Source organism: Zosterops lateralis (assembly GCF_965231275.1).
Source record: "Zosterops lateralis genome assembly, chromosome: 13".
NCBI classification, from domain to species: domain Eukaryota; kingdom Metazoa; phylum Chordata; class Aves; order Passeriformes; family Zosteropidae; genus Zosterops; species Zosterops lateralis.
Window position 1 is genome coordinate 7,027,796 of NC_139773.1, and position 9,312 is coordinate 7,037,107.

Sequence of the window (9,312 nt, forward strand, 5' to 3'; positions counted from 1 at the left end):
TTAAATATGCAGTCAGAAGTGCAGGCCCTGAGCCCAGGCCCCACCAGACAACAAGATGATATCATCACACTCTGTCTGAGAGGCATAAGCTGAGTATAGAAGAGAGAGGTTAAAAAACTCCACAGAGGAAAGGAGCTTCATGGTGAGCTGGACTGAATCACTTAGAAAGGCTTACAAAGCCTATGCAGCCAAAGTGACCTGGTGTGGGCCCTGTGAGCACAGGTTTAACCAGCTCCCCTAAGCTGCCACACTTCCCCCCTTCACACTGGAATAGCATAATTACCAGGGAAATGAGAGAGGTAGGGCTGCTTCTTCATCAAGCTTGAAGTGTTTGTGGAATTATAATGTAACATTACATGCCAATTGTTCTTGTAAATAAAGGCTGCTACTGCTGAACATTTGCTCCCTGCATATAACAGCTAATGGTGTGCAAATAAATGTATGAAGGCATACCCCAACAAATTTCAACAAGGCCAACAAAATATACTGAGCTTGATTTACTCACTGAAAACACTCCCCCACCTCTTTAGAAAAGCTTAAATTTTACCCTACTTCAGCATTACGCTTATGTTGAAGCAGAATGAAAATAACTACCTGCCTTTTGTACACCCTTATCTACATGAAATATACCTCCCATTCTAAAAACTCTAATAGTTCTTGAGATATCTTACAACAGAATTCCAAAATAGGGTTAAAACATTCCTAAAGGCTGGTAATTACTTATTAGGCTCCTGCAAGTGTGTATGCAAATTTATATATATACACTCACAGAAACACATAAACACACCTCGGTATGACTATGTAAGCATGGGCAGCCTAGACAACACATCTCCTTTTCACACTGTATTGTGTTTCCACGTCCACATTTTAGCTACTTTTAAATGGTGCATGCAATGCCCACGCAACTAAAGTATTATGAACTGCTGCAAATGCCTGCAGTCAAAATATGCTCATGCTCAGACTGCTGAGAGTCATATCTGGGTGGTCAGGACTCCTGGTGTGCCTGGGGACCCTCACAGAAAGGGGCCACTGTGGTAATCACTGAAGCATCTTCCACTCTTACCAATCTCCCTGGTGGCTTTTTGCAGTCTAAGTGCTTTCTGGGACATTTCTCCAATCACATTTATTTCTCATTGCTTTCTGTTTTTACCAAAATCAAGAAGAATGTGAAAAGTTATTAAAGAATATTAATTTTAAATCTCATACTGTCAGCCTGATTAGTGAAACTCACAAATACAAAAGATGGACCAATAAAAATTAAAACATTTCATTTGACTAAAAATTTAGAGGGATTCTTGGAAAAATGAAACTACATAACTAAAATGTCTGGTTATGAATTTTGTCATCCACTTTATTTTACATAAAATGAAAAGTTGTAAGCCTACATTTGGATAAACCTCTCCAAGGAGGCTGCCAGCTCTGTTGGCAAAGATGCTACAAGATCAGAAAAAATACAGCGAGCTCTAATCCCAAACAGTGGCAACTCCATGACTACCACTCCACTAAATCTTTAGCACATGCATTCTTAACATGTTAATTTGGGGGGGTTTAAGATTAAATTTTCATACTTGGCTATACTGAAAAATATTACCATTTTGATTTAACACCATTCAGAGTCAAGGTCAAAGCAGGTTCTGAAATGTGTTCATGTTTCCAGATAAACATGTCTGGGATAAACACTCCATGGCCACGTGAAACATCTTCCCTCATACAATAATATAGCATTGTCAGTGAGTGGATTCTCCATTCTTCTGCCAATTAAGAATAAAAATAGTGAAAACAACCTATTTATTGTGGTCTTGCACATCCTTCCAACACATCGTTCAAGATACATTAAAAACAGAATTAGCAAGGATCAGTTCAGGATGTGTCAAGTCTGTACCACCTTCCTCTGTACAACGTTTGTTGAGCTGCAGCAACAAACCCAGAGAAATTCTAACACCTTCATTCATAAACATTTGTTAATCTCATTATTGTAAGGATGTAACTCTTTGCAAAGCCTGTCTCTGAATGGTATCACCGAACTGATCAGGTAGAAGATAACCTCCTCCTACCTCAAAAAAAAGAAGTGGGACAGATAGAAGAAACACAAATGTCTTAAGCCTGCTTTATCTGAGCACATGGGCAGTAGTACGTAGTTGCAACATTTCTGATGCCATTCAGAGTTACAAAGAGAGTGCAGAAGTGGAAAAAAAGCCCCATTATTTTAGTGTTCTTTGCCATTTCTCAGAAATACATTAGTACCAGTGATCTTGATCAGATTCCTGCCAGTTCCTTTCTATCAACATAGGTCGATGCTGTCATAGGCTGAATGTTATTTTGCATAATCAGGTTTGTGTGCTTGGTATTAATACACAGATTTCAGGTTACCTCCGCAGTAAAAAGGTTCTAATGATAATGACATCATCATCACTATGACTTCAAAAAGCAGAAATGATAAAACAGCAGACTATAGAATGAAACAGATGGTCTATTTTTGTTTAAATTTTTATATCTGCAGAATTATTTGGCCTCAAAATACTTCAGTAACTATTTTTAAATAACAACCTGCCCACTATGACCCAGGCCAAATAAATTCATAGTACATATCTTGCATTGCTCCGTGACAAAAAGATTTAAAAACTCACATTTGAGGTCATGTCGTTTCACCTGCACATTTCAGATGACACTGCAGAACCCAGCCAAACCAGTTTCACCAATACTCCCAGAAAGATCAACTTCCTATTACACAATGCACACCAGAAGAAGGAACTGTCACCAATTCCTTTCTGCAACTTTGTCATCCTGTTATTGAGATAAAATTCCTTATACAGGACATGCTATAGACTATTTCTGCAGAAAATTAAGTCCCATAAAAACCCTGCCAGGAGAACCTAAGTGCATTCTCAGACCTTTTAATAATGACAGTGATATCTAATAATGCAATTAACAGAAATTAAAATAAGCTGGTTTGCTTGGAGGCAATTCAGGCAGCCTAAGCAGATTCATTACATGTAAAAGCAAAATGTAACTAAGTCAGATAATGAGAATAAAATTTAAAAAACCCAAACAGTTATGTGATACACTCATGGAGCAGACAGGCTCTTGGAAATACAACCATAAATTCAGTAATCAAGGGGATTAGAAATATAAGGCCCTTTTAGCACTGTCACAACATTAGTTACCTTTGTAGTGTGTATTTGCATCTAGGTGGCATTTAGAAACAGTTAATTCAAGGTGTATGTAAATCAACCAGGAATATTTTCCTATGATTAACATATTTCAGAAATATCTCTAAGTATTTTTACATACACACGCATGTAAAAATATCAGTCCCTTTATAAGATATTTCATTTGAAGCACTGCATTTTTTATCTCAGATTATTTTAAAAGAAACATGAATATTAAACAACTGTCTGCTAAAAACAACCATCTTCTCTTTCATGAAAGATTATCTTAATATCCTAAGATAATTTTAACTAAAAACTAGAAGCATTGCTTTTCTATTTTACAGAGCTTTCTGTTTTGAGTGTACCTGTGTCTCAAAATTAATAACATAAAATAAAAAGCAGTTTAATTGCCTTCCATAACATGACAAACTTCTAAAACATAATGCTTACTACACGGTTAATCACAGGCTTCAATACTGTATGAAAGTTTTCATTTCAATTTATTATCCTTTTTCAAAAGAAAAGGCCCAAGTTCAAACTAATTATTAAAAAAAAAAAATTAAAATCCCAAAACTTACAGCAACTTAATCATCAGTAACCACATCTGTCTTAGAACACAGTGTGAGCATAAGCAGATTTCTCCTGGGTCTAACATGAGAAAAAAACCCAAGACAATTCAACGACTATGACACCTCTAGAAAATATAATTGCTAGTCAAACAAGTTCTTACAAAGCACCTTTAAAAAGTAAACAGTAGCTTGGTTTTGCCATTTTAATTATATTTTTATAGAAGTTTTAAAGGTCTGTTAAAATAAGCTCTATAAAGAGATTCGTAACTACAAGACATGTGACAGTTGTCAGCACAGGCATCAGACACTGAATCTACCAAGTTCCCACGGGAGAACCGGAAGTCAGGATGCACTCAGGGGATTTCTGATTCACCTACAGGACTCACTTCTGGGAGTCCACACAGGATAAACACAGTGTAGACCTTCAGAAAAATAGAACAACTTTCAACAAGAGATTTCCACTATTTCTGTTCTGATAATCATTCAGCTTGCACTGCAATAGTTTTTTAAAAATATCTGCATGCTAAAAAACAGGGAAAGATAAAAGCTGCAACAACTGTTCCGTCAACTGCAAATCTAATGCAAACTCACCACAGAAGTTTTATCGCAGCACTGATCTCCCCATAAAGTTGTCATCAAATTGGGAGGATATAGATTATATCAGATGCAAAGTTAATTGGAAGAAGAACAAATGGCAGAACTGCCATTCTAAACTTTTCCCATGGAAGAGAACACACACAACGCGGACACACCCTTTCCAAAAAACACGCTAGTTCGCGGAATAAAAGGCAGAAGGAGTCAAGAGTGCCCTCTGCCCAGGAATGCCAGGAATCCCCGGAGGAATGCGTGCGAGCGAGGGGTCTGGGCGCCCGCGGGGGCTCGGGGCCCGCCCGCCCACCTGGAGCCCGGGGCCGGCAGCAGCACCTCCAGCCGCGCCACCGGGACCGCCGCGGCCGGCCCGCTCGGGGGAGAGACCCCCGCTCCAGAGAGCCGCAGGGAAGGGAGAACTCAGGGAGTCTGTTCTCCCGGCAGCTCCCCCTCCGCCCGGCCGCTGAGCTCGCCCGGCCCGGGGCGGCCCCGAGGAGCGCCCGGGGGAAGGGCTGCCCCACACGGCCGGCGCTCCGCCAGCTCCCCGCGGGGAGAGCCGCCGCGTTCTCGCCTCACGCCCGGGAGGGCCCGGCGCCCCCGGCCTTTGCAAAGGCGTGTGTTTAACGGAGCTGAGGAAAGCAGCGACCCGGGGCGCCTCGGCGCCGGGAGCCGCCGCCAGAGCCGCGGGCGGCAGCGCCTCCGGCACCGCGCGGGGACGGCTCCCGTGCCCGCCCCGCCACAGCCCCGTGCCCGCCCGGCCCGGCCATCGCGGCAGAGAAAAGCGGGCGACGCGGTGCCCCCTCAGCTCCCAGACCGCCCGCTGCCCTTCTCCTCACCCGTCCCGGGCCGCTTCTCTCTCGCACGGGGAGTCCACGCCGTTCTCCCCGCCAGCCGCGCTCGCCGCCGGAGCCCAGCGCGCACTGCCCGCCCCCTCGGGCGGGGGAGGGGGCACCGCGGCCGGGCCGGGCCGGGGCGGGGAGGAGCCAGGCGGGGGGCGCTCCCGCAGGTGAGCCCGGCGCTTCCCGCCGCTTTCCCGCCCGCCCGCGGCCTTTGCTCTCCTGAGGGGCGGGCGGCGCGCCCGGAGCCCCCCCACGGACACCCTGAGCTGGCGCTGCGGCGAGCCCCGGGGACCGAACGGGGCGGCCACAGCAGCCCTCTGAAAGGAGAAAATCAGCCCCGGGCCCGGGTCCTGTCGGCTCGAGGCCGCCTGACAGTCGGGGTTGTTTTCCCTCGCCGTGTGGAGGCGGCTGGCGAGCCGCCCGCCCGGCGGGAAGGGCTGAGGCAGCACCGGGACGGGACGGGACGGGACGGGACGGGGCAGGGCGGGGCGGGCGCGCCTTGGGCCGTGAGGAGGAGTGAGGGAAGCGCCGGGAGCGGGGCCGCAGAGCTCGGCCGGGGCAGCGTCACAAGCACCTCCGGGCACACCTCCCTGCCTCGGGCGCTTTGAATAATTGCCACAATGTCTTCAGCTAGGCTGGAAGTCTCGCAGCAAGGTGGTTCCAGAATATTCTCCGCGTACGGTGCGAACTGAGGCGTTGCCATATTGCAGCGTGTCTCTTCCCCTGACGCGTCAGTGAAGGAAAGGTTGGGGGTTCAGAGGTGTCGTCCAAAGACCCCCAAAAACTGTCTGCAACCATGTCACAAGAAATGAGCCTCAGACAATTTTTTTCCATGCTTATAAAGTTGTCCTCAAGGTTTGAACAAGATAAACCAAGGAGCATTGTCAGAAGAAATGTTGTAGTGAATCTACAAGGAGAAAAAAAACCACAACAAAATGTGATATATATTCTGGTCTACAACAGAAGAATGCTGGGCAGTGAGCATGGGAAGGAAAAATTTAGTATATGAGTCATGAAAGTTATGTCAAAGTTGTTCAACAGGAGGAGCATGGATAGGAACACATCCTCTTTTAGCATCCAACAGTGCTGGAGGTCACTGCTCACATTTCTGTCAGAGCTGCTCTGATACCTGTTACATGTCTGTGAAAACAAGCCAAAATAGCAAAGACTACTGTGTATGTATATACATATATATATATATGGAATTTTAGATAATTGGATGGATTTTCTGTAGGGAATGGCCCTGTTTTAATTAGACTGTATGAACAGAAGAGGTTCAACTGGAAAAGGCAGTGTTCCAAATACAACATCAGTATTAACACTGCTGGGACACTGCATCCAGCTTTGGGTTCTGCATTGGGAAAAAAAAGATAAAGTTCTTACAAATAGACACCAGAAAATTAAACACATTCTAAGAATTTTTTTTAAAAATAGGTATTTTGGTAGTATTACAAGTCAGTATTCCACAGGGATCTACTGAGTCCTGGAAGAAAAAAAAAGTCTAAAGCAAAACAGTGAGACAGTAGTGTCTTAAAATGACTGCTTGAGATAAAATACTATATTGGTAGTTAATCAGTAGAAAGAGCTGTGAACTGTAGGAATTGCACAAATTATAAACAGTTCTAAGGAGGCAGCTAGTGAGGTGTTTGCAGACAACTGACAGTGTTTGCTGAGAGGATGGAAGTATTCAGTGTGACAGGGTCTGTAAAGACTTCTCTTGCATGTCTACATAAGACACTTGAGTTGATTATCCCTCAAAATGGTTATTGAGAAGAAAGTCATACATCTATGGAGTTTTCTGCCCTAGTATTAACAAAAAATATGTTCATGAGACAGAACAGCCCAAACTTGTGCTGCCATCTTGATCTTTTACATATTTCACCACTTAAAATTTTCTTTTCATATGCATTTTTTCTACATAACCCCATAATCTTGGAACTGTTTAAGTAGAAAAAGCGTAGAGTTTGCTTATCTCTTTTCCCTATAGTTTTTGAGAAAGCACACAAAGCTTATACCTTCACCCCATCTGAAAAAACTGGGAAATAATGAATAGAAAAGAAAGTAATTAAACTAATTTTTTTTCCTCAGTTACATGAGTTGTGTGGCAACATTTCAGTTGAACTTACAGATATTTTACAAACATTTATAATGGCTGTATTTTATTACAATTAGAGTGTTAAGAAACATGTTGACAGTTTTTCAGCCTCATACTGTAGTTTGGTAAGATGTGAAGGAATTGCACTTAATAGAAAACAAAATGCTTAATTAAAGAGGTGTCTATGCCTGTAATTTTCAGTTGTTGTTAAAGGTTAATGAAGACAGTGTTAATCAATGATGTTGTACAATAATACATTTCCATTGAATTTAGATGCAAACCAGAAAAAGAAAAAAAGAATAATTTCTTGCTAAAACAACCAGGCTATGATGAGTACTAGTCATTACTATATAGTCTATAATTAATGTTTTTCATTATATACCTCGCAGGTAACAGCTTAGGAGACAATTCAGTTGCTACCTCATACTCAGCATTAAACTGCTCAGAAAACCTTTTTCTTCTTCTGTACTGAGTTTCAGAAAAATATGCCAAGGGATTTTCCTTTCCTTTCCTTTCCTTTCCTTTCCTTTCCTTTCCTTTCCTTTCCTTTCCTTTCCTTTCCTTTCCTTTCCTTTCCTTTCCTTTCCTTTCCTTTCCTTTCCTTTCCTTTCCTTTCCTTTCCTTTCCTTTCCTTTCCTTTCCTTTCCTTTCCTTTCCTTTCCCTTTATTTTTCTGTATCAAAGATGGGGAGGTGAAAAGAAAGAAAAAGGTGGGACAAGCACAATTGCTAAATTACTTGTATGGGCTGTTAGCATCCCAAACAGAAGAGTTCTGACTGGATTTTCACAACCTCTGTCCTACACTTCCTCAAAGCTTTATCCTATGCTTATTGAGCCTTTGAGGAAAGTTTATTTTGAACCTTTGAGCCTTTACTATTTCATTAAAACTGTAGTTTAAGTAAAAAAAAAAAGTCAAACAGTTTCTTACAGATCTTTGGCATAATCTGAATGTGAGTTTTACAAGTGCTTGGTTATAGTAATGCTGCAAACATGAATTGTTCAGTAAGAGCCACAGTCCAGCTGGAATACTGCAAAAGTACAAGGTTATCCAGTGAGGTAAGAATTTGTTGAAGGAATGTATACAAACCCAGCAATAAGCTAAAATTGCACTGAGTACAGACTTAGGTCATATACAGAATATCATCTCTGTGCAGGCTGCCATTTCCTTTCCCACCCCTCATCCAGTTATTTTTCTTTTCCTTGCCTTTAAGTGAAGGTTTTGGTCCTTGTTTACAAAACTGGTTCAACACTATGATTGATGTGTCTCTGTTCAGGCAGTGTATTATCAGGCGCTTGTGAAACACAATACAAAATGGAGTTTGCAGCTAAAGCAAAAACAAACAGTAATGCCCCAGCAGCCTGTGCTGTAGATTAATTCCAGCTGCTGCTACTCCAGCACACCTCGGGAGCTGAGCAGCACTTCTGCATTCAGCTCTGCTTGTGCAGTGAGTCCCTCTCTGCTGAAAGCCTGGTGTGTACCAGTGCTGTGCTTGGCTCCTGGCAGGATGCACCTCTGTCTCTGCTCTTCCACTGCACACTTCACTGAGTTTTGGCACTTCATTATAGCCCCCGATTTCCTTTCAGGAAAGGATCTAATCCAATAATCACAGCAGAAAGTAGAGGGGAATATAATTCCATTGAGGCACTGCTTCTGACTTATGTTTTACAATATGTGTTGGAAATTTTCTTTTTTATCAAAGATTAGATGTCTATTGCTTAAGAAATAACAGTTATCCTTCTTACTATTATATTCAGTAAGCTACTAGACATTTTTATCTATTTCTTATTTCAAGGTACACAGTCTTAAAAATTCAGGTCTTTACTTTCAGAGAAGGAGATGAGGCATTTGAAGAAATATAATTATACACTCTTACCAGATGCTTTTTAATGTATGATCTCTGGTTTTTCCTCCATCACAACTAACCAAAAAAGGAGGCCTTCCATTTTCTACCTTTCTTGTATTTCCCCCCACCCCCGTTTTCACAGTGCACATTCTCTCTCTCTCCTCTTTCTCCCTCTTCTGTGTCTCTTCTCCATTTTTCCCCCTCTCTCCCCCTTTTCTGTTTGGGAGTA

General features: G+C 42.6%; 1 protein-coding gene across 3 annotated transcripts in view; it reads right to left on the reverse strand.

The window, feature by feature from the left end:
• Positions 1-5,235, reverse strand: part of CGNL1 (cingulin like 1) — a 59,371-nt gene extending 54,136 nt beyond the window's left edge. For 2 of the 3 annotated variants that reach the window (XM_083871087.1, XM_083871085.1), the window contains exon 1: positions 5,143-5,235. The gene's annotated coding sequence lies outside the window, so the exon portion shown is untranslated. The remainder of the gene's footprint in view (positions 1-5,142) is intronic. The other variant, XM_083871086.1, reaches the window with a different exon arrangement.
• Between the last annotated feature and the right edge of the window lie 4,077 nt (positions 5,236-9,312).